Source organism: Talpa occidentalis, unplaced genomic scaffold (genome assembly GCF_014898055.3).
Source record: "Talpa occidentalis isolate TD23 unplaced genomic scaffold, MPIMG_talOcc4v2.1 talOcc4.17, whole genome shotgun sequence".
Classification (NCBI taxonomy): domain Eukaryota; kingdom Metazoa; phylum Chordata; class Mammalia; order Eulipotyphla; family Talpidae; genus Talpa; species Talpa occidentalis.
The window spans coordinates 22,461,078-22,483,802 of NW_023601754.1; the positions used below are offsets into that span (position 1 = coordinate 22,461,078).

A 22,725-nucleotide genomic window follows, 5' to 3' on the forward strand; every position below is an offset into this window, starting at 1 on the left:
AGATGGGCACTTTCATTATCCCCATTTTATAGAGGTGGAAACTGAGGCTTGTTGAGGATAGTAACTTAGTATGTCTGCACAGGAAGGAGGGACAGAGCCAGAGTTTGAACCTTAACCTGTCTGGCTCTAGGGCCTCTAGCCTGTTCACAGTAAGCCCACATGCTCCTCCCTCTTGGCTTGCTAAGGCACAATGATGGCCATCAGCATCACACACCCAGGGAAGAACAACTTCCAGAGGGATGGCCGGTGTTTGCTTATGCAAAGACATGGAATACTCTCAAGGATTTCCCCCCTCTTCCCTTATTGCCACTGAAATGGAGACACTACATTGAATAATAATAAACAATGCTTAGCCAGTATTCCTCAAAACACAGGTTTTATTCACTGACTCTTTACCATATCCCTGTGGGGAGGCACAACTGATATTACTTTTATGACTGATGAGGAAACATGCATTGAGAGATGCCACACAGTGAGCGAAGCCTGAACCCAAGCACTAAACTGTGTTCCTTGATTCCATGTAATGCTCCTGGAAACTCGCGATTCCAGCTGGGAAAATGTTCTGTGTTCAGAGTTGTAAAGCCTGCGTGTCAGTTAGGTAACAAACAGCCCCAGTGTTTATGAATCAGTTGTGCTTATATTGCTTCTCATGCTTTCCACTCTGCTACCCTGCCTGGCAGAGGACAGATAGACATGGCAGTAAGAAGTGACATATGCCACTTTATCCACATTTCATGGAAAGAAAAAAAAAAACAAGAAAAAAAACAACTCATGGTTACTCCTGAGTCTAACAGAGAGGGTGGCATGAACTCTGCCTCCAGTGAGGGTCACTTTGAAGCAGACCAAGCTTGTGTCTACAGGAAGTTGCATTCCTTTTTAGGAAGAGTAGCAGAGGATCTGAGATACATTACAACCTACTGCAACCTGGTTTGTGTCTTGGTTTTGCCACTGAGTGGCTGTGTGATCTGAGAAAAACAGCTTGCCCTCTCTGATTCTCCATTCCCTCATCTGTAAAATTTGAGATTTAGATCACGTGCAAATGTCCTTTTCAGTCCTGACTGTCGATATTGGAGACACAAAAACAAAGATAGGAAAACAGTTTCTAAAGCATCAAGAGTGAAATTCAGATTTTCAGAGGGATTAAATTGAATATTAACTATTTTTGTAAATGTTATATTTATAAAGTAAATTGAAACAAAGGTTTCTTTTTTTTTTTAAGTTGAACAAAGTTTAGTCAAGATCTGAACTTTCCCTTCATGCCTCTTTTGATGCTCATTTAGACATAAGAAACTCCTTGAAATTTTATCCTGGTACCCCAGTTTTGCTTTGCTCTGTTCATCTGCCTGCCTACTGAGTGATGCTATGAACCATGTTATCAGTTAGAACCTTTCTTGATAGCCTTTGTTAGATGCCACAGACTAGAATATGTTACTTAGAGCATTGTTATGATAAATCAACAACAAATTGTAGTTCACTGTCAATTTTCCTTTTAGATTTCCTGAAAGTAATTTTGAAGATAGCAGAGGTGGGCAAACTATAGACCATGGGCCAAATCCAGCCTGTCACCTGGCTTTGTAAATAAAAGATTACAGATATTATAAACTTGACTGGGATACAGTCCTTCTCATTTGTTAATGTAGTAGCTATGGCTGCTTTCACATCTCAGTGGCAGAGTGGAGTAGTTGCTACCAAACACACAATCTCAAAGTCAACAACGTTTACTACCATTGTCTTTCCAGAAAGAGTTTGCTGGCTATAGGTTTAGACAATGGCTGGTGATGCAATTCTGGTTGATGACATACAAGAAGGATGTTGCCTGGGTGGGGTCTGGGAAGCATTCTCTCCCTGTGCCTCCCACTTTTGTGCTGGGGCAGCTGCTGACCAGGGAGGTGAGAAGTGACGAAGCAGGTCCTTGCTGTACCCGGTAGCTGCTGGTTTGCCCACTCCATGGTCACCCACCTCTCGCCATGTGAGAGGGTGCTATTTTCCTGTTGTTCAAGCCAGCTGGAGTTGACTTGCTGTGATTTGCAGCCCCAAACATTGAAATTAATGCAGAAGAGTCCATGCTGTTCCTTTCTGGGGAGATGCTCTCCTGACCTGAGGATATAGGAACCCCGCTCCCAGCCCTGAGGTCACACCCATCTTCCCCTCCTTAGATGAGGCCCCTACGTGCAGCCGTTCACCTCCAAGCAAGGACGGCTTCCCCATCCTCTTCTCCCCCACAGCTTCTGGCCTTTTATGAACATTTCTCTCCCCTTCCTTCCCTGCTGCCCAAGATCACAAGGACTCTGAAAGAGCTCACAGATTTTATTCTCGCTATTCAAGTGCCCAGATCTGAAACAGGCCCAGAATTGTTGGTAAAAATGTGAAATATTCTTTGCTAAGGGCTGGAATCTCTTTGGCTAGAACAGCATGATTCAAAATGAATTGAAAAACGCAGGAGGTCAGTTTGGGGTCAGATGGACGATCAAAGAAATCACTTTTCTTTTGGCCCTGGGTAGAAGGTCACCTCTGACTGAGGCTAAATTGAGCACTAAAACCTTCAAATAAATGCTGATTTCCATGGAGAGGGTCTGCCTGACTTCATGATGCGCCTGTTCCTGGCTCCTGCTGAAAGCTTTCTCTGGCAGGACTGGCATTAAAGGGCCAGGCTGAGTCTGTTTGTCTGGCTTCCGCACAACACTGGGCTGTAGCCAGGCTGATCTGTGCCCCCGCAATCCAATCCCGTCTCCCCCACCAAGCTCTGGGGGCCTCTGGAGCTCTGGGCCTCCTCCACCTCACAAAATCACTCCCAAGGAAACTTCAATTTGCTGTGTGGCAGTTGTTATATATTTCTTAAAAAAATTGAATGGATGTAGGTACCAGATTAGTAGGTGCCAGGGACCATGGGGCCTGGGTGGTATGCAAAGTCATTGTTCTCAAAAAATTGTTATATTGAGATGCATGTAACATAAAATTTGTCATTTTAACCATTTCCAAATGTTTATTCAGCAGCACTAAGTACCTCACAACCAGCATTGCCATCTGTTTTATTATTATTATTTTATTTTCTTACATCGTTTTTCATTTTTTGTACAATATTTAATTTCTCCCCTCAGGTGTAGGCTCCATAATTCTCCTACTACCACAGTATCATCATCATAGTGCCTTGTGCTCATCCCTCTCCTGTTTTGACTTCTCCCCTTCCCTTCCCTGCTGTACGCATTATATCTATGGTTTACCTGTGAGTTTTGTCTTTTCCCTGATCTTTTGTCCAGTTTCCCTATATTTCCCCTATGAGACCATCCAATATTTTTCTTTTTCCTTCTGGTTTATTCCACTTAGCATAATCCCTTCTAGCTCCTTCCATGTTGCCGCAAATGGCTTGAGTTAATCTTTTTTGATTGCTGAGTAGTATTCCATTGTGTATATGTACTACATCTTCTTGATCCATTCATCTGTTCTGGAACATTTAAGTTGTTTCCATATCCTGCCTGTAAATAGTGTTTCAGTAAACATAAGAGTGTAGTTTCCTTTGAATTAGTGTTGTGTCTATTGGCTGTGCTGCCCTCCATTTCCACACCTTTTTCATTCTCTTTCTTGTTCTCCCCAGCTGAGGCTCTATACCCTTGGAACAATGACTTTACATCCCACCCAGGCCCCATAGCCCCTGGCGCCTACTAATCTCCGTATGTTGGAATTTGACTCTTCCGGGCACCTGATGTAAGTGGAATTGCAACAGGGTGGTCCCCAGGAAAGGGGGAGGTTCCCTGCCCCACCCAAGGGAGGGTGGAGCTGAGCAGGAAGAGGAGAAGCTGCAGAAGAGACTGAGGGAGGAAGGAAGCAGGATGGAGCCAGGAGACGTGGAGGAGGCGCATGGAGCCTAGAGACACGTAAAGAAACTGCGCTTGTCTTTTGTTTGTGGACTGGGTGACACAGATGTGGGTGAGACCTGTGGGGAGGTGACAATGACAGCTTTTATCTGGATGTTGATTTTGCTCTTTTCCTTCCGGGCTTGTCCAGTTGTTTGTGACCCTTTTCTGTGGGTCCCCACTGGAAGATGCTTTAGACTTGTGGCAGGCTTTGGGGCCTTGCTCTGGGCCAATCCCATATGGATGGACTTTTACCCACGAGGGGACGGGTAACTTTAGGTGCTTCATTTAGAAACTAGACTCTTTGCCTTACCTGTATTGTTTCCTAGTTTTATTAAAGTTCCTTCCCATTAAAGTCTCCTATGTTTTGTGTTGATGCGGCGGATGGCAGAACCCATTTAGAATAGGCAGGTTTGCGGGGCTTGGGCTGCCCCTCTCCCTGTCCTATAACAGATTCACACAGTGTTTGTCCTCTTGTGACTGGATCATTTCTCTTAGCATGATGTCTTGAAGGTGTGTGTCAGAATTTCATTCCTTTTTAAGTCTCTCTTAATCATTTTAGTTCTGGTTTGTCTCTACCCTTTAGTGATGTTGAGCACCTTTTCATGTGTTCATTGGCCTTGTCTTTCTCTTGAAGATAAATGCACACAGCATGTAGCAATCCTATCAGAACAGAAAGCATCCTCCCATCTTGCACAGTTCCTTCTCTAATACAAAATCTTGAATGAATATTCTTCTGTCTAATTCTGGACAGGAACTTAGAGACCATGACTTTTGCTATGGGCTAAGCACCTGACATTTGGCTCATCATGAAGTCTTTGGAACAACTCATGACATAGAATTGGTCTTCTTGTTTGCTCAGAGAGATTATATTACTGCCCGAGGTCACCCAGAGGGTAGGGAGAGTAAGCAGGCGTGGCACCCCAGTATCTCCTTTTAGTCCAAGACTTCACCATAAGTTTAGCAAATGGAGACTCACAAAACCTAAAAAATAGTCCAAGTTTATCCAAAGAGTGGCAGCATAAAGATTCTGAATTTCAGGTACTATGTGCATGATGCCAAATTGCATCCAATTATTTTCAAAAACTTTAGAAATAAAGGAAGTAAAAAAAAAATAGTAGATCTTTTCTCCAGGGACTTTAAAATATTATTGGGGAAATGATTTAAAGTGCCAAAGACCACATAGTAAAATGCCGGAGAACAGAGTATAAGGTTAGATGTGAGCTCATTCTTTCATTGTTTCATTCGCTCATTCAGTATCTCACCTGATCATTAGCATTTCTGATCCTTCTACTTAAAATAAAAGCTGGAAGGCCTCCTAGGTGGCACACGGGGTTAAGCACAGCACTATGAAGCAATCAGCAGCCTCTGCAGCACGAGTTCAATCCCTGACTGGCCAGGGAACAACCCCCCATGGCGCAGCAGACCTCTCCTGTCTCTCCTGCTGTTCCTGCTCTGTCTCTGGTGAATCCTCTCACACCCCTGCATCTCTGGCCTGTACCCCAGCTCTTATATGCAAAAATAAATAAATCTTTAAAAAAAAATAAAAGCTGGAAAGAACAGATAGTCCTTGTAGGACAAGCCAGGACCATGAAGGCCAAGGATGTTCCTGGTTGGGGAAATCATCCAAAGACCTGGAGGTGAGGATGAGTCTGGTGGAAGGAGACAGCAGGTGACTTCCTAACTAGAGCAAAGGACTATTTGGAAAACTGTCAAGTCCTTTACTGTTTGCCTCTCCAAACATTCGGAGACCACCAGCGGCTGCTTGGCTACAGTTGGCGGTGGGAGAACAGTTTGTTGTAGAAACAACTAGGGCAGGTGCTGGGAAGAGCCTATTAGCTTTCCAGGGAGTCTGGCCAAGGAAAGGCAGGGCCTCCATCAATCCCACTGCAGAGGAGCCAACAAGCTACAGGGGGACAGAGATGGCTGGGTCCGCCACATTACACCACCCCACCGCCAGGGGCTGCTGGGCATCCTGAGGGCAAATTGTCTGTGACACACGAAAGTCACCTTCGCCAGTCTGGAATGTGCCTGCTGCCCCAGAAGCAGGAAACTCACCCCTGAACAGGCAGTGGAGGAGGGAGGAGAGCCAAGTTCCTTCTGGCACATCCATTTCAACTGTGAGCTTCTTTGCTTCTGCAGTGGGTCAATCAGAGATCATCTTCATAGCATGCTCAATTAGAACATGATGAGGCTGCTCTGTGCAGAGAGCAGGCTGGCAACCAAGCCTGGGCTCTTTAGTAAGTGGTCAGAAAGTGCTACAGCACCAATCAGCTTTTTTATTTTCTCTGATATAGGTAGGCATTTTATTTTTTTTAAAGATTTATTTTTATTTATGCATACAAGAACTGGTTTGTAGGCCAGAGTTGTAGGGGGGTGAGAGGATTCACCAGAGACAAAGTGGGAAGCAGAACAGGTAGATCTACTGAAACACACTGCTGAGGGGAGCAGCAGGCGAGACAGGAGAGGTTTGCTGCGCCATGTGGGTCACCGCCCTGGCGGGGATAGACGTCCTACTGCAGTGGCTGCCAATAGCTTGACAGTGCTGACTTTAATCTCTGCGCCACCAGGGAGGCTCTGGGTGAACATTTTATAGCCCAGTGTCTTCCTCTAAGCAAGGTCAACATGTTCATGTCTGGTCACCTGACCTGGAAGGCAGGGACATGGGCACAGATAAGCAAGCCAGGGTGGGGATTCTAGGAGACCATGTGGTTATGCTGCCCAGACCCCACTGGTCACTTATATGACCACGTGCTTTGGCTTCCTGCAGTCCTATTCCTATGTAGATTCTTCTTTTTCTTATTCCCAAGATCATCTGCAGCTGCTGAAACACTGTAGAAGAACCTAGACATGCCCATTCCTGTTGGGGAGCCTACCTCAGGCAGTAGCTCTGAGCTGAAAGGCACAGCTCCCTGGTTTTGAGCAATTCACTTGCAGTGTCACTCAACTTCCAAATCCTGGTGTGGAGTCAGGCTGAAGGTTGCCAACCCCTGCTGGACTTTGCCAGAATCTGTACCCTTTTGGGGTTTCTCTGCTCTCTTGGCCTATTTACTCACGGCCCTAACAGATTTTCCCTGAAGGACTTGATAAGTTATAAGAATATCAATCCTTGTCTGAGTCCATTGGGGGAATCCTACTGAAGACAGGGGTCAAAGAAATCTGAACTCAAACTTAAGCCCATGATTTCAAGTCTCTAGCACCTCTTGGGGGACAACTACCCACTCTCTTCTTAGCCCAGCACTGGGCAATCCGGAAAATGCAGACCCTCCATTTGTCTTCAGGAGTGATCAAGCCAGTAGGAGTCACATTCTTAGCAGGTAGAATGGGGGGGCACCCTGGGGTCCCCCAACCTGCCTGCTCTAAGTGGGTTCTGCCATCTGCTGCATAAATACAAAACATGCTCTTAGTGTGTAAGACCTTCAACAGAAAAGAACTAATACAATTAGAGTGCAATAGAGAGAAGAGAAAAAATATAGTTAAAATAGTTTTCGATTAAACACCCAAAGTTACCCATCCCCTTGTGGGTAAATGCCCAGCCAAACAGGGTTGGCTCAAAGTAGGGCTCTAAAGCCGAAAAGCCTGCCACAAGTCTAAGACACCTCCTGGTGGGGACCATAGGAAAGGGGCAGAAGAGGTCAGGCAAGTCTGGAAGGAAAAGAGCAAAATCAAAATACAAGTCAAGATCAAGGCTGCCATTGTCAGCCTCCCCACAGATCTCTCATCCATGTTTCTGTGTCTTTCAGGTGTCTCCTATGTGCCCCCAAATCCCTGGTGCAAGTCCACGGCTGAGAAGCAAGGGCAGCTTCTTCTTCACAGGCCTCTGCTCCATGTGCTTCCTGCAATCTTCTTCTTCATCTTTTATTCTGTCTTTTCTAGCGTCTCCTCGCTGCTCAGCTCCACCTTTCCTTGGGTGGGGCAGGGAATCTGGAACATTCCCTTTCTATGGATGTCACTGTTACAACATCTCTGTGGGCTGTGAGGGGTTTGAGGTGGGAGCATGTCCCAAGCCAGGCCCATCAGAGTCAAGTGCAGGATGTCAGCTGGAACCAAGGAGGAATAGGTGAGTTCTGCTTCTTGGAGAGTGGGCACACATGGAGGCTAAGGGTAGAAAATTTAGGATGGAGGCATTACAAGGCTGGAAACTGGAGGTGGGGTGGAAATGATTAACATACTTGTTAAACCTGCTATAGAATGAAGAATCCTTAGGCGCCAACTGCTATGGCAAGACTCAGATGCTACAGAAAGTATCCAGAGGCATAGACCAGAGGTGGGATGTGGAGATGGAGGCCATTGTAGAGAATCACTGGTCCAGACACATTAACCAAATCACATCCTAGAAGCAATTAATCCAACAATAGATAACAATCCCACAAAGGAATGAGCCCCTCCCAAAGAGATGAACGCAGCATCTGCAATGTCTGCACCGGCAGGACGCAGCTCTCCTGCCCGCCTGTGGGCGACTCTAACAAATCTGTGCTTTCAGGGGATGCTCTTCCTGCCTGCTCGGTCCCTACAAGGCCCCCTTCTTTTCTATTTTAAATAAACATGCCCTCTCGGATATAACTAAACGTTTCTGCCTCGTGGAGAAACCCGCCACGTGCCACTGCAGGGGAAACTTTCCTCAGAGGCAATGCAAAGACCACACTCTCTGAACCCAAATGTCTCCAAACTGACATCAGGGACATCTGACTCCCTTAAGTTTCTAACCATTTTTGATAACACAAGAAGAGCATCTTCCTGATAATGGCCCCAATACAGGGGAAAGCAGACCCAAGGGACAAAGGTGTTGCCATGTACCTGGATGTTGCTCTTCTGCTAGATAGATAGCAGGTCTCTTGCCAGGTGCTACTGATGGTCTGTCTGGGTGCTGAATCCCAGTGGCCCCAAAGCTTCCTAACCCCCACAGTACCCAAATGTCCCCATGGAACCAGGCCCTGCAGTTTGATACCTTGAAAGGTAAAAGGACCCTCCCCAGATGGTCTGCCCAGCCCATGGGGCCAGGTTGGGGCCGGCCATTCTCGAAGGCCCAGAACTCCCTGCACAAAACCTCCTCCTGCAAGTCAGTCCCTGGATCTTGGCTCAAATCCAAGGTGGCCCCCCTACTATACTGTCCTACCAGCATCTGGAAGCACATAATCAACAACTCTTCAGCGCCTGCCATGGCCAGAGGCTGTTTGATGAGCATTGGCTGGACAACCTCAATTAACTCTCACCAGAGCTGGGTGAGCACAACCCGGCTCACTAAGGCACAGGCAAGTGAAGCCACCTGCCCAAGGACCTGGCATTGTTAAAGTACCACTAAGTTTTATTAGTGATTTTTTGTCTTTAATCTCCTTTCATCTTCACAACCATCTTCTAAATTGGAATTATTATCCCTTGCTTAAAATTGAAAAAAAAAAAAAAAAAAACCCACCCAAAGAATAAAATGTTGAAATAAATTGCCTATGGTCAAAGAATGACCCAAGTCTGTGGTCATTTATAAAACCACAGAAGTACAGAGTTGGAAGAACTGAAAGAAACCACATGGTTCTGAGTATCTCATCAAGAGAGCCAGAGGCTTGAAAGAGAGGCTTGCCTGAAGCAGGTCTTAATCTTTTCAGTTCTTTTATTATACCTTCTCCTCAGAGTGAGTGACACGGAGGCACCCCCTCCCTACCTCCCCTCACCCCACACAGCCTCAGGCAGCACAGAGCTTAAGTACACTCTTATCCAGAGGCTCCCACCCCAGTGGGGCCTCCCTCACCTCAGAGGGCCTGTGTGCTCCAGGGGCCCTCTGATGAGCCAGAGTGGATTTCTGCTCAACCCAAATGGTTTTACTTTGCCTCTGGACATTTCCTCAGCATCCAAGAGATGGTTAGGTTTCCATGAATTTTGAGGAGAAAAGCTGAGGAGGGAGGCCAGCACAAGATAAAGGGCCCAGTGCCCTTGAAGGGTGGCCAGGGTGCCCCTGTGCCATGGGGATGCCTGGGGCTCTCTCTTTTATGGGGCAGCAGGGCAGCTGCAGCCTCAGGCCCTGTGGGTTATACCAGAACAGAGAAGACACAGAAACCCACGCAAATGAAAATTACCAACTGCACCAGAGAAGCAATGAAGAAAGGGAATCAGCAGGGGCCAGGCCAACTCCAAGCACTTGCTCAGCCTCTCTCCTCTCCCTTCTGGAAAACTAACACGCGTGCATTGATGTCTATCTCCTGAGTCAAAATCTGCCGCACAAGCAGAATTAATGAAGGCAAAAGCATGAACATACATTGTCTTAATAGACTCAAGCAAAAACCAAAAAGGCGAAAGTAACTTCATAAATGAGTCTACACTAGGAATGAAAAGAGGATGCATCGGGAAGGGGTAGGGGTGGGAAGACCATGAAAATGATCACCAAAAGTTATTATTTGTGGGCCTCCCCTGGTGGCGCAGCGGTTGAGCACTGGGCTGCGAAGCTGCCTGCAGCCTCTGGAGCACCGATTCGATCCCCGGCCGCCGGGTGAGGGTCCCACATGGTGCACAGACCTCTCCTGTTGCGCCTGCTGCTCCCCTCAGCAGAGTACTTTGTCGGTCTGCCTGTTCTGTTCCCCGCTCTGGCTCTGGTGAATCCTCTCACCCTCCTGCGCTTCTGACTGTACCCAGTGCTTGCATGAATAAACAAATAAATCTTTTAAAAAAAAGTTATTATTTGAAGCCCTCGGAGACAGCAAGCTCAGATGGGAGCTATCTGATTACACATGAAAACATGGCAGTCATTGAAGGGATGGGCACCAGACAGAATGAGGATGAGCACAAAGGAAAATTTGAAAATCAAGAGTGGAGGGCATGCCACTACAAATTGCTTTTTGCAACTGTGTGCAAATGGAGCCCCTGTGGGCACAGTTCCACCAAGAGAGAGGTGAGTCACTGATAGGTGTGAAGGCAGGAGGCTCCCTCAGTGGGCATCTGAGCCCACTTACACATGGGGGTCCTGACAGGGTGGTAACTGCACTGGACAGACAGGCCAGGCACCAGCCAGATTGGAGCAGTGATTCTCATTTCCCAGGACAGATGGTGTTTCCTAAGGTGTTTCCTAAGGCTTCAATCTTCACAATTTCCTAAGAATTCTTTGGAGCCAGGGCAAAGGTTTTCAGGCTGGGCATCCTTCCATGGCGCTAATTTTCTTGATTTGGGAAGAAATGGTTGGGAAATCTTAGTGCCTCTCTATGGCTCTCAGTGGTCTTGTAACAGAGTGGACCCCAGGGAAAAGGGAGGTTCTGGGTTCCCTGCCCCGCCCAAGGAGACTCTTTATCCATGAGTCTCTCCAGCTTTCTGGAATTTCTGGTAACACATGTAAACGTCTCAGCAATCAATTTCAAGTGTCACAGGTCTTATTGACAGGGAGGAGGAAACGCTGGAGAGGGGACTGAAGGAAGGAAGCAGGATGGAGAGCCAGAAGGAGACTCGGAGGAGGCACTTGCAGCAGAGAGACATGTGGAGAAGCCGCACTTGTCTCTTAGTCTTGGACTGACTGAAACAGAAGTGTGTGTGAGACTCGTGGGGGCTGACAATGGCAGCCTTTAACTTGATTTTGATTTTGCTCTTTTCCTTCCAGACTTGTCTGGCCATTTCCGTCCCTTTCCTATGAGTCCCCACCAGAAGGTGCTGTGGATGTGTGGCAGGCTCTTGGGCCTCAGTGGCCCTGCTTTGGGCCAACCCTGTTTGTCTGGGCGTTTTCCCATGAGGGGATGGGTAACTTCAGGTGCTTGACTTGTAAACTTTATTCTTTCTCTTGTCTTTGTTACACACTAATTGTATTAAAATTCCTTTTCATTAAGGGTCTTATGCATTTGAGTATGTTTTGTCTTGATGCGGCAGGTGGCAGAACCTATTTAGAGCAGGCAGGTTTAGGGGTTCTGGGGTGCCCCTCTCTGTCCTGTAGCAGTCTCACCAGACTTTTTATCTGCTCCTCTGTTTTCATCTGCCTACTTTTCTCAACCCCCTTACTGTAAGAGGGATTTTTGCAATTCCTTTGCAATTTTGGTTTAAATTGAATGGAAGTGGTACATGTCAACAAGGATGGTGCACGGAACGGCCAGTGCCAAGGCCTCCAGTGGTCATTTCCACTGTTTTGGCCACATTCCAGATGGCATTCCAATTGGGGCAGCTTCCATCAACGTTCATTTCTTTCCTCGCTGACACAAGGATGGAGGACTAAGCTTTTGGGGTCTGGCTCCTCGACCCCAGCCTGACTCAGCATGACCTAGCATATTCTAACATGCTACCTAGTAGGCACCAACCACTATTCTAACTGACACTTGTGAAAATCATGATACCGGTATGCTGTCTTAAGGTTTGATTATTTAAATTCAACAAGCATTTATTGAGTATTTACTAAGTTCCAGGCTTAAATTCCATGCAGTTTCGGGGCTACTGAAATGAATAAGATCCAGGGTCTCTCCCTGTGTCTGGGGAGACAGGTTCATCAGTACATAATAATGATGCGGTGGCGGGGGTGTGGGGGGGAGATTTATTGTATTGGGCTCAAATGCACCATGGAGAAATCAGAGAGCTCAATCCCACAAGCTGGGGTGGGAGTGGAGGCCACGAAGACCCTACAGAAATAGAGTTCTTTGAACCTGTTGGTCTTTGAGAAAGTGTACGGCTATATCAGGGAAAGAAGCTTCAAAGAAAACTCAAGTTAGGGCCTCCCTGGTGGCGCAGTGGTTGAGCGCTGGGTTGCGAAGCTGCCCGCAGCCTCTGCAGCGCTGGTTCGAGCAACGGTTCGATCCCCGGCTGCTCCCCGGCCACCGGAGGAGGGTCCCACATGGCGCGCAGACCTCTCCTGCCGCCCGCTGCTCCCCTCAGCAGTGTACTTCGGTCCTTCTGCCTGCTCTGCTCCCCGCTCTGGCTCTGGTGAATTCTCTCACCCTCCCGCACTTCTGACTGTACCCAGTGCTTGTATAAATAAATAAATAAATAAATAAATAAATAAATAAATAAATAAATAAATAAATAAATCTTAAAAAAAAAAAAAATAAAGACCAAGAATTCCTTTAAAAAAAAAAAAAGAAAACTCAAGTTAAAGAATTGAGGAAGATTGAAATAATTTCCTTTTCTTTTCTATTGGGCTAATCTGCCACATCATCTGCACCATCCCTCCTAAAGGCTTTTCTTCCTCCGTCCCCTCCTTACCACCCACCTCCGCAAAACAACTCCAGTCCCAGGCTAGGTTGGTGACCCTCCTGTCCACCTCCACACACTCTAGCCCCGGCACGGCAGCATTTTGTCATTTCCCCATGTTGTCTTCCCCAGTGTTTTAGAACCTCTTCATGTTAGGAACTGTCTCCTCAGCAGAAGGTTTGGCCTATAGTGGCTGCTCAAAATTTTGTGAAAAAAGCAAATAAAAGTGGGAGAAGCGACCAGTCTAATCAGAATCAACTCAAAGTTTCATCAGGGACCTAAGGCCATCTGCTTCTATCCGGCTCCAGGTTCCAGTTGCAATGAGAAGGTGGGCGGAGGAGACGGGGCGAGGGTGGAGGGGATGGTCTACATACAGCAAGAGTCGAGGGGCCTCGAGAAAAGGGCAGTCAGGTGGGAAAAATCTGCTGGGCCAGGAGAGGACTGACCTCATAAAGCAAAAGGAAGGCAGCGATTCAGTGTGGTGAGGTCGCAGAGGTGCCAGGTGCTATTGACTTGTTAAGTCATTAGGGCCTTGGCTGTTTTTTTTTTTTTAATTTATTTATCTATGCATACAAGAGCTGGGGTACAGGCCAGAGGTGTGTGTGTGGGGGGGGGGGGGTGAGAGGATTCACCAGAGACAGAATCGGGGGCAGAACAGGCAGACTGACTGAGGGGAACAGCAGGCAAGTCAGGAGTGGTCTGCTGCACCATGTGAGTAGCTCCCTGCTACCCACTCATGCTGCAGTGGCTGCCGATAGCTTTATAGGTTGCATCTTAACCCCTTGCGCCACCAGGGAGGCCTCGGCCTTGGCTATTGATCAGAGAACTGCAACTCTCTCCTACGATTTCTAATTTATCCACAAGCCTCTCCAGCTTTCAGGAATTTCTGTTAACACATGTAAATATCTCAGCAGTAAATTTCAGGTGTCACAATTCTTATTGACACTTCTCTCAGGGTGCAACCTAGTGCTGATCTTATGTCTGGGAATAAACAGATGCTTGACGAGCCCTTGCTCTGGGTGAGGCACAGAGCTAGGAGCAGCGGGACCCCAGGGTCGGCTGCCCATGTCTTGACGCTTGAGCAGTTATGGTCTACTGCAGAAACAGATGTGCCTTACACTGTCGGTGGCTCCTCGGGAGGGCTGGGGACAAGCAAGCCCAGTTAGCATCACGCATTAGGATGGCCCAGGGACTGGAGCCAGGCTAGGCTGGTGTTCACCTGGAGGCTTAGGATAGGAGGGAGCCAGAAGGGGGAGAAAAGCTATTTTCTAAGGACAGCAAAGATCAATATCAAGGAAGCCATTTGTGTGTGTGTGTGTGTGTGTGTGTGTGTGTGTGCCTGCTCAAGTTCAAGGAGAAAGTGCAGAGCCGCAAATGGGAGAACTGTTGAAAAGTCAGTGTCAAGGAAAGACTGGAGTGGAGCACAAAGTGAGGATGAGGATAGGAAGCAAGAGAAGATGCCAGACATTGTGTTGTGAAATGGGCTGGAGGAGGCAATGCCTATTTTTATTTGTCATTAGCTATCCATTTTGGGGTGGGTGGGTTTGTTGAAAAGCTTAGGGTCTGGAAGGACAGTGGGAAGAGATGGGTGTGCAGAGTGTAGAAGTCAGGCTTCCAGGTGGGTGCTAAAGCCATGGCAGGGGCTGCGTCATGGGGAGAGGGTTGTGCTGGGAGCAGGAGTGCATCTTTCATCTTTGGCTCTAAGTTCAGAAGCTGGGCCTTCCGGTACAAACTAAAGCACGGCAGATGCGGAGGAGGGGAGCTGGGAGGCATAGCTAGTGCCGGAGAGGCCAAGCAAGCAGAGAGATGGAGGAGAAATACTCACACTCCCCCCTGGCCTGCTCTCCAGTCCAGGACTGGAGAATCAAAATGAAGACTTTAAAATGACACATCAAGGTCAAAAGACTTTAAGATCGCCTCCCCCCATGCACGCACCCCCACCCCCAACCGCCGCCTGCACCACCCAGAGTCCCCGAGGCTGTTAGAAAGGGGGCAGCTCTGGGGAGTCCACTGCCCCCCACCTCTTATGTGGCTGCTCCTTATGCTTCCTTTTATTGAGCTTCCAAGAACACAGGCTGGCTCGCCTGTCTCCCCCGTCCACTTGGCTCATTGCTGTAGCAGCTCCAAACCTTTTCCCCCAAACCATACAGACAAATTTTTTTTTTTAAAAGATGTATTTATTTATTTATTCGTTCATTTATTTGTTTGTTTATTTATTTATACAAGCACTGGGTACAGTCAGAAGCGCGGGAGGGTGAGAGAATTCACCAGAGCCAGAGCGGGGAGCACAGCAGGCAGAAGGACCGAAGTACACTGCTGAGGGGAGCAGCGGGCGGCAGGAGAGGTCTGCGCGCCATGTGGGACCCTCCTCCAGTGGCCGGGGAACAGCCGGGGATCGAACCGGCGCTGCAGAGGCTGCGGGCAGCTTCGCAACCCAGCGCTCAACCGCTGCGCCACCGGGGAGGCCCCATACAGACAAATTTTGCCGCGGACCAGCACAGCAGTAGACGATGAGGCCACCTCAGGGTTGAGAGAAGCGTGCAGGGTGGTCAGGGCGTCGGCGAAAGAAATGACAAACAGACACACTTCAAGAGTGAAAATCTGAGTGTAATTTTCTTTGAGTTTGTGACCAGTATATATATGTTTTCCAAAAGCACAGGAATGAATATCAAGGAAATTAGCTTGCTCATGGGCTCAGTCTATCACCATCAGGGAGGTGATCTACATAACAAGCAATGACCATTATAGAAGAAAGAAGGAAGTTTAGAAAGACAAATAAGGGATTAAAGTTTGTAGTTCTAGGAAGAGGGATAAGATTTTTAGCATTCTTGTAGTGGTTCTTCGTGGTCGTTATCTTTTGATAAGCTTCTGCCTTTTCAGGGAACTTCCGCTGAACTTCCTCTGCTTCAGGCTGTTTTTCGCTTCAGGCTGTTCTCCCGCCGCGCTGGTTGCCCAGCCGGATCTAGGGACCGTGGCGAAAGCCATTCCTAAAGATCACTGCAGCGGGAGGTGCAGCAGGTATGTAGGGTTTTGCTGTTCTTCCCCTGCGCGCTGGTTGCCCAGCCGGACCTAGGGCCGGTTAGCCCTAAAGGTCACTGCAGGGGAAGGTGCAGCAAAATTTCATTTTTATTTCCCCCTCCCTGCTCCTTTCTCCAGATTCTGTGCTACAGAGTCGATCTTTGGGGCAGTGTCCTTCTCAGAGAGTGGGGAGCAGGCCCAGCCGGAACGCTCATTAGTGGGGAGCAGTCGGGAAAGATGGGGAACATTCATCTTTGAAACATTTTGTCTCATCCCGTACGAACAGACCAAATGGCAAACGTGAAGCAAATGCCTGGCAGAGGTCTGGGATCTAAAGTCTGCCTTCGGATATCACAGATATTTCCTGCGACCGTGCTGTGGGGTGTCACAGAGAGAACGTTTCATGTTTTTCTAGGGCAAGATAAAGCGTCCCAGTCCACATGGAAATTTAGAGGACATCTCTTTGTGCTCTGTGGCGGTGGGGACTTCAAACGTAGGCGAACCCCAGCGTTTCATGATCGATTTCCCTCCTCCCTGCAGCCCCATCTTCAACTAACATCATCAAATGCCTGTGCTTTAATGGCTGGGCACACCTCGCATTTTGCCAACTATAAAATGATCCTATTTTATAACACTGCAGGCACCATGTCGCCTGAATACTTCTCAGTCCAGGAATCAATCCTACTCAAGCCAAGTTGTTGGGGGCCAGAGGAGGAATCAACCTCCCCAGCTATTTTCCATTCATCTCAAATGGTGGATTTCTTGATATAAATGCCCCATCCTGAGTGTCTCGGCGTCTCTGGCTCACAGTTGGAGCAGATTGTACCATTTCCTCACAGGTAGAGGCTGAGCGGGAGGGTGAATTCCCTCACAGCCAGAAAAATAGGATTTTTTTTGGGTGGAGGGTGAATCCTTTAGGAGCTGGCCTGGTCCACATGCACACTTGAAGTGTGAGGGCGGGAACTCAGTGAAGGTGATGCAACAGCAGAGGAGTCTGCCTAATGCAGCCATCGACCACTTCCCTGCAGACGGGGCCCTAGGAGGGGGCTTAGTCCCCGGGGTCCCCAAGCTCCAGGTATGTCTAGCTGCCGAACATTCCCTGGCTAACTCCTTTCCTGCGTCATGTCCTGATCATCCATCCATCCTTCCCTCTCAGCCTCTCCTGACAGGTCTGCGTCCTGGCCAGACTTGAGAACAATGCTTCCCAAACTGTGTTCTCTGGAACCTAGCCCCTCCAGGTGAACTGTGAGAAAGGGTTCCTCAATCAAATACATTTGAGAAAAGCTTCCAACTATGGACCTTGCTGGAGATTTACAGTGAAAATTGATTGTGTCTTATTTACGGTTTCCTAAGAGTTGCAGAGATAGATTCCTGACTCTGGGGAGATGGAATAAGAGTTTGGAAGTACAGCAGCCAATGAAGGGGGGTTAGGGTCAGCTGCCCCTGTGGACTTGGCATGATCACACCGGGAACTCTGCAGCCACACTGAACCTGTGCAACACCCCGCCTGAGGGAGCACAGTACCAGAGAGCTGGGGTGCTCCTTTGCTTCTGGTTGACTACAGCCAGACAGGTTGGGGGGATGTGTTTATTCTTTGACATTTCCTGTGTTCCTTGTGCGGGCAGAAGGCCTGAGGGTCAAACAAAGTCCCTAGGAACAGAAATACAGGTGCTGGCCATGGAGGCAGAGCTGTCCTGGATGAAGCAGGAAGAGGGAGGGATGCAAGAGGCCACTGAGTGTTCAGTTTATTAACCCAGTACCTTCAAAACTGATTTGACCACAGAACTCCCTTCCTCCCACCCCAGGAATATCCATTCATACAAATTTTGGATAGACCTGACTCAGAGACTTAACAGGCAGACACATCAAACCAAATGCTGAATGTGATGCTTATCTGTAAGAATAGCAGGAATTGTAGCCAGGAGGGAGATGCCCAGGAGGTGGGGGAGGTTAAGAAGGTTGTCAGACAGGGGAGCGAGCATGTGTTCTTGGGAGATCAGTAAAAGGAAGAAGCAAAAGGAGCAGTCACCAAAGGGATGGGGAGCAGTGGACACCCCAGAGCTGGCCCCTTTCTAACAGCCTCAGGGACTTTGTGTGTGCGGTGGTAAGGGGTTATATTTTTTATTTTTTTAAAGATATATTTATTTATGCATACAAGAACTGGGGTGTAAGCCAGCAATGCGGGGCGGTGAGAGGATTCACCAGCAAGAGTGGGGAGCAGAACAGGCAGAGCTACTGAAATACACTGCTGAGGAGAGCAGCGGGTGAGACAGGAGAGGTCTGCTGCACCATGTGGATCAATCAGCTCCCTTGCCGGCTGGGGATCGAACTCTTGCTGCAGAGGCTGCGAACAGCTTCACAGTGCTGTGCTTAACCCCTTGCGCCACCAGGGAGGCCCATGAAGGGGCATTTTGACTTCAATGTGTCATTTTAAAGTTTTCATTTTGATTCTCCAGTCCTTCAGGACTGGAGAGCAGGCAGGGGGGAGTCTGAGTATTTTTCCTCCATCTCTGCTTACTTGGCCTCTCAGACACTAGCTGTGTCTCTCAACTCCCCTCCTCAGCTTCTTCCTTGCTTTAGTTTGCACTGGAAGGCCCAGCTTCTGAACTCAGAGGAAAAGATGAAAGCTTCATTCCTGCTCCCAGCAGAACCCTTTCCCTGTGACGCAGCCCCTGCCATGGCTTTAGCACCTACCGGAAGCCTGACTTCTAGACTCTGCACACCCATCTCTTCTCACTGTCCTTCCAGACCACAGGTGACAGTGACTTCCTACTGCTGCTAATTTCCTGCTTACGTGGCTGTCCTCTGCTTGGTTTCTTGGCTCTTATGTGACCCATGTCACCAATCCCTATATTAAACTGCTTCTCTTTGGAAGATCTGGAGTGATCCAGACCAATAAAGAGAGTGCAGTGCAAGCAGGCACTGGGTAGTTTCACTGTCAGTTTGGGCAGGTGGATAAAGAAAGTCCTGGAGCTCTCAGTGGATTTTGCAGGCTTTGATGCTCTCTCAGGGAACCAGGTGCACAGGCACAGGCACAGGCTCAGGCAGGGGGGCTGGGAGGCAGGTAGGCAGCCAAATCTCCCAGCACCCCCAAACCTTTGCACTTTTTCTCCATCCTTTCCCTGGTGTTCTCTCTGTTCTCAGTCTCGTGTCATTTCACCTGAGAGTGACACCGCCCTTTTTTTCCCTCACCTCTTAGGCAGGTGCCCATGCTTACTTATGTGCACGCCCATGATCTCTGGGCCCAGGTGTCCATAATCATGGGAGGCGTGCAAGAACGTAGGTGCTGGCCATAGAGGCTGGTGGCGGGAGGGTGTACAAAAAGCCTGATTCCTCATTTGCCCTGCAGTGAGTAGTCAATACAGTGACCTGGTCCTGATCAGTGCAGTGAGTGGTCTGTTCTATGAGCTGGGGACAAAAACAAACAAATCCCTCTTATCCTCCCTTGGCCAATGAGATGAAAAACTGATTTCCTTAAATGAGATTGTGCTCAACAGATGCCAGGCTGCAAGTAGCCAGGGTCTGGGTCTGTATCTTTATCACACAGTACCCACAGAGGCCCTCAGTGCCATAGCCCCACTGCAGTGAAGCAACCAGGTGCAGGGTGAGTGGGGGGCAGGGCAGCTGGCAGAAACCAAGCCCCCTACCCCCCAGCAAATCTTTACACTCTGTCTGGGCTTTCTGGTGTTCTCTCTGGGTCTCCTCTTTTGTAACCACTCATTCACCCCTAGCTGTCCCTTTGTGACACCACACTTATAGCCCTGACCTCTTAGCTCAGGTGTGCACCCTTACACATGCCCACACCATACTCCAGGTGTCCACCATCAGGCATGTGTGCCTGGCGCCTATGCTTCCAAGCATCTTCTGCATCAACACAATCAAGGCTGCAGGTGATAGCCACACCTGGCTAGTGGCGTAAAAAGCCTGATTAAGCCATTTACTCTACACCCACTATTTCCCTCTGCCCCGACCCAAAACATTCTAGGATTGGCACTATTAGTATCTGGTTTTACAAGCAAGGAAATGGATCCCTAAGAGGGGAAATCTTTGCCAAAAGTCAGCGTGGGGTTTGAACACAGGCAGGCTGACTTCAAGGCTCGTGATCCTGAGCACTAAACTATGCTGTTCCCCTGACTGTTCTCTGCAAGGTCCCCCAATAAGCGCTGCCCGAGGCCCTCTGCCTCTGACCTGCTCATACTTGCCCTGGTTTCTTCTGGCTTTAAATGGAAGTAAAGACGAAGAAAAAAACATGCCCGATTTAGATCTCATTTGACTCTAACCAAGCTAAGTTGTTAATTAGTCTAACCCGGCAGAAAGAGCCTCCTGATCCTGAATGCTGAGGCTGTAACTGTAGGAACCGCTTCATGGACAAAGATGCGCTCTCCAATTCAGCAACAACAAGCCACCCTCCGCACGCTTACCATTTTTATGAACACTCTGAGGGCATTTACATGATGCTGGCTGAGGTTAGGGGCTGGACTCCATTCACAGAAGAGAGCAAAGCTCATTACTCTATGAGGCATGGAGCCATGGCACCAGCCTCATTAGCAAATGTCTCTAAACATTGATGCAAACCCTGTTTTCTCCAAGAATGTTTTAGGCCATAGACTAAAATGCTGTGTCCCTATCCATTCCCTTGGAGCCAGGCCTCATTAAGAAAAGAACTTAGTTGTGCCCAAAAGTTACTCAGAATGACAAATTAACTATGCTTTTTATAAACTGTGGCCTCGGGAATGAGGAGGAACTGGGTTATTCCCAGTGAGTCTGCTCCATTGATGCGGGAAGCCTGTTGTCTTGCAGAGGCCTGCGTGAGTGACTGGGAAGGCACAAGGCTCCTATTGGGGAAGAAAAAATTGCAGCGATTGAACTGGGACTGACCTGATTTCTGGTTGAGGAACTGTTGGCTGGTGCTGGGAGTAGAGACTTTTTTTTTTTTTTTATAATAAATTTTATTTTTATATTCCCCATACAATTGCAACCCCCCCATTCTGACCCCAATCCCTCCCCTCCCGCCCCCACCCCCCAAAAAGTGTCTCTGGTTCATAGTTTTTTGTTGATTTTGATTTTCACTTTCTTATAGTTATTCATTTTCCTGGTCCCTTATTTAAGTTTTCTAGATTCCTGCTATGAGTGAGACCATCCGGTATTTTTCTTTTTCTTTTTGGCTTATTTCACTGAGCATGATCCCTTCCAGTGCCATCCATGTTGCTGCAAATTGCATGTGTTTATCTTTTTTGAATGCTGAGTAATATTCCATGGTATATATGTACCACATCTTCTTGATCCAGTCATCTATTTTTGGGCATTTGGGCTGTTTCCAAAGCTTAGCTATTGTAAACAGTGCTGCTATAAACATAGGTGTGCAGGTGCTCTTTGGAATTGATGTTTCTGTGTCCTTTGGGTAGATACCTAGGAGTGGAATTGCTGGATCATATGGAAGCTCTATGTTTAGTAGGTCCAGAAATCTCCACACAGCTCTCCATAGTGTTTGGACCAGTTTGCACTCCCACCAACAGTGCAGAAGAGTTCCTTTTTCTCCACACCCTCGCCAACATTTGTTGTTGCTAGTTTTTTTAATATGTGCCATTCTCACTGGTGTAAGATGGTATCTCATGGTAGTTTTGATTTGCATTTCCCTGATTACAAGTGATGTTGAACATTTTTTCATATGCCTGTTGGCCATTTGCATTTCCTCTTCAGAGAAGCTTCTTTTTAGCTCTTCTGCCCATTTTTTGACAGGGTTATTTTCTTTGTTGTTGTTGAGTCTCATCAGCTCTTTGCAGATTTTTGTGATCAGTCCTTTATCATTAGTGTTGGGAGCAAAAATGTTCTCCCAGTCAGCGGGGTTTCTCTTTGTTTTTGTTATTGTCTCTTTTGCTGTGCAGAAGCTCTTTAATTTGATGTTGTCCCAGCTGTTTATCTTTGCCTTCACTATCACTGCTTTGGGTGATGTATCTGTAAAGATGTCTTTGATGTGCAAATCACGTAGTGTTTCGCCTATATTTCCTTCTATATATTTTATGGTTTCAGGTCTTATGTCTAGTTCTTTAATCCATTTTGAGTTGATTTTTGTGTATGGTGTGAGGTAGTGGTCAAGCTTCATTCTTTTGCATGTAGCAACCCAGTTTTCCCAGCACCATTTATTGAACAAACTTTCTTTGCTCCAATGCATAGTCTTTGCTCCTTTGTCAAAGATTAGTTGACCATAAATCTGTGGGTTTATTTCTGGATTTTCTATTTGATTCCATTGGTCTGTATGTCTGTTCTTGTTCCAATACCATGCAGTTTTGATGATTATGGCTTTGTAGTATAGTTTGAAGTCTGGGAGTGTGATGCCTCCATTCCCTTCTTTTTTTTCAGGAGAGCTTTGGCTATTCGGGGGTTTTTGTGATTTCATATGAATTTCATCAATAATTGTTCTATTTCTTTGAAGAATGACATTGAAATTTTGATTGGAATAGCATTGAATCTGTATATTGCTTTTGGAAGGATGGCCATTTTGATAATGTTTATTCTTCCAATCCATGAGCAGGGGATGTCTTTCCATTTCTTTGTGTCTTCTTCTATTTCTTTTAACAGTGTTTTATAGTTTTCTTTGTATAGGTCCTTTACCTCTTTTGTTAGATTTATTGGGAGTAGAGACTTAAGAGGGAGTTTGTTCCAGCTTTTTATCATCATCATTATCCTCAATATTACCAATGCATTATCATCCTTA

At 47.4% G+C, this 22,725-nt stretch overlaps 1 long non-coding RNA gene across 1 annotated transcript; it reads left to right on the forward strand.

Moving 5' to 3' along the window:
• The first annotated feature begins 3,747 nt into the window (after positions 1-3,747).
• LOC129146132 (uncharacterized) lies at positions 3,748-11,608 on the forward strand. The gene is made up of 3 exons (XR_008552639.1): positions 3,748-3,872; positions 7,595-7,911; positions 11,211-11,608. It is a non-coding gene; the product is annotated as an uncharacterized LOC129146132 (long non-coding RNA).
• Positions 11,609-22,725: the final 11,117 nt, after the last annotated feature.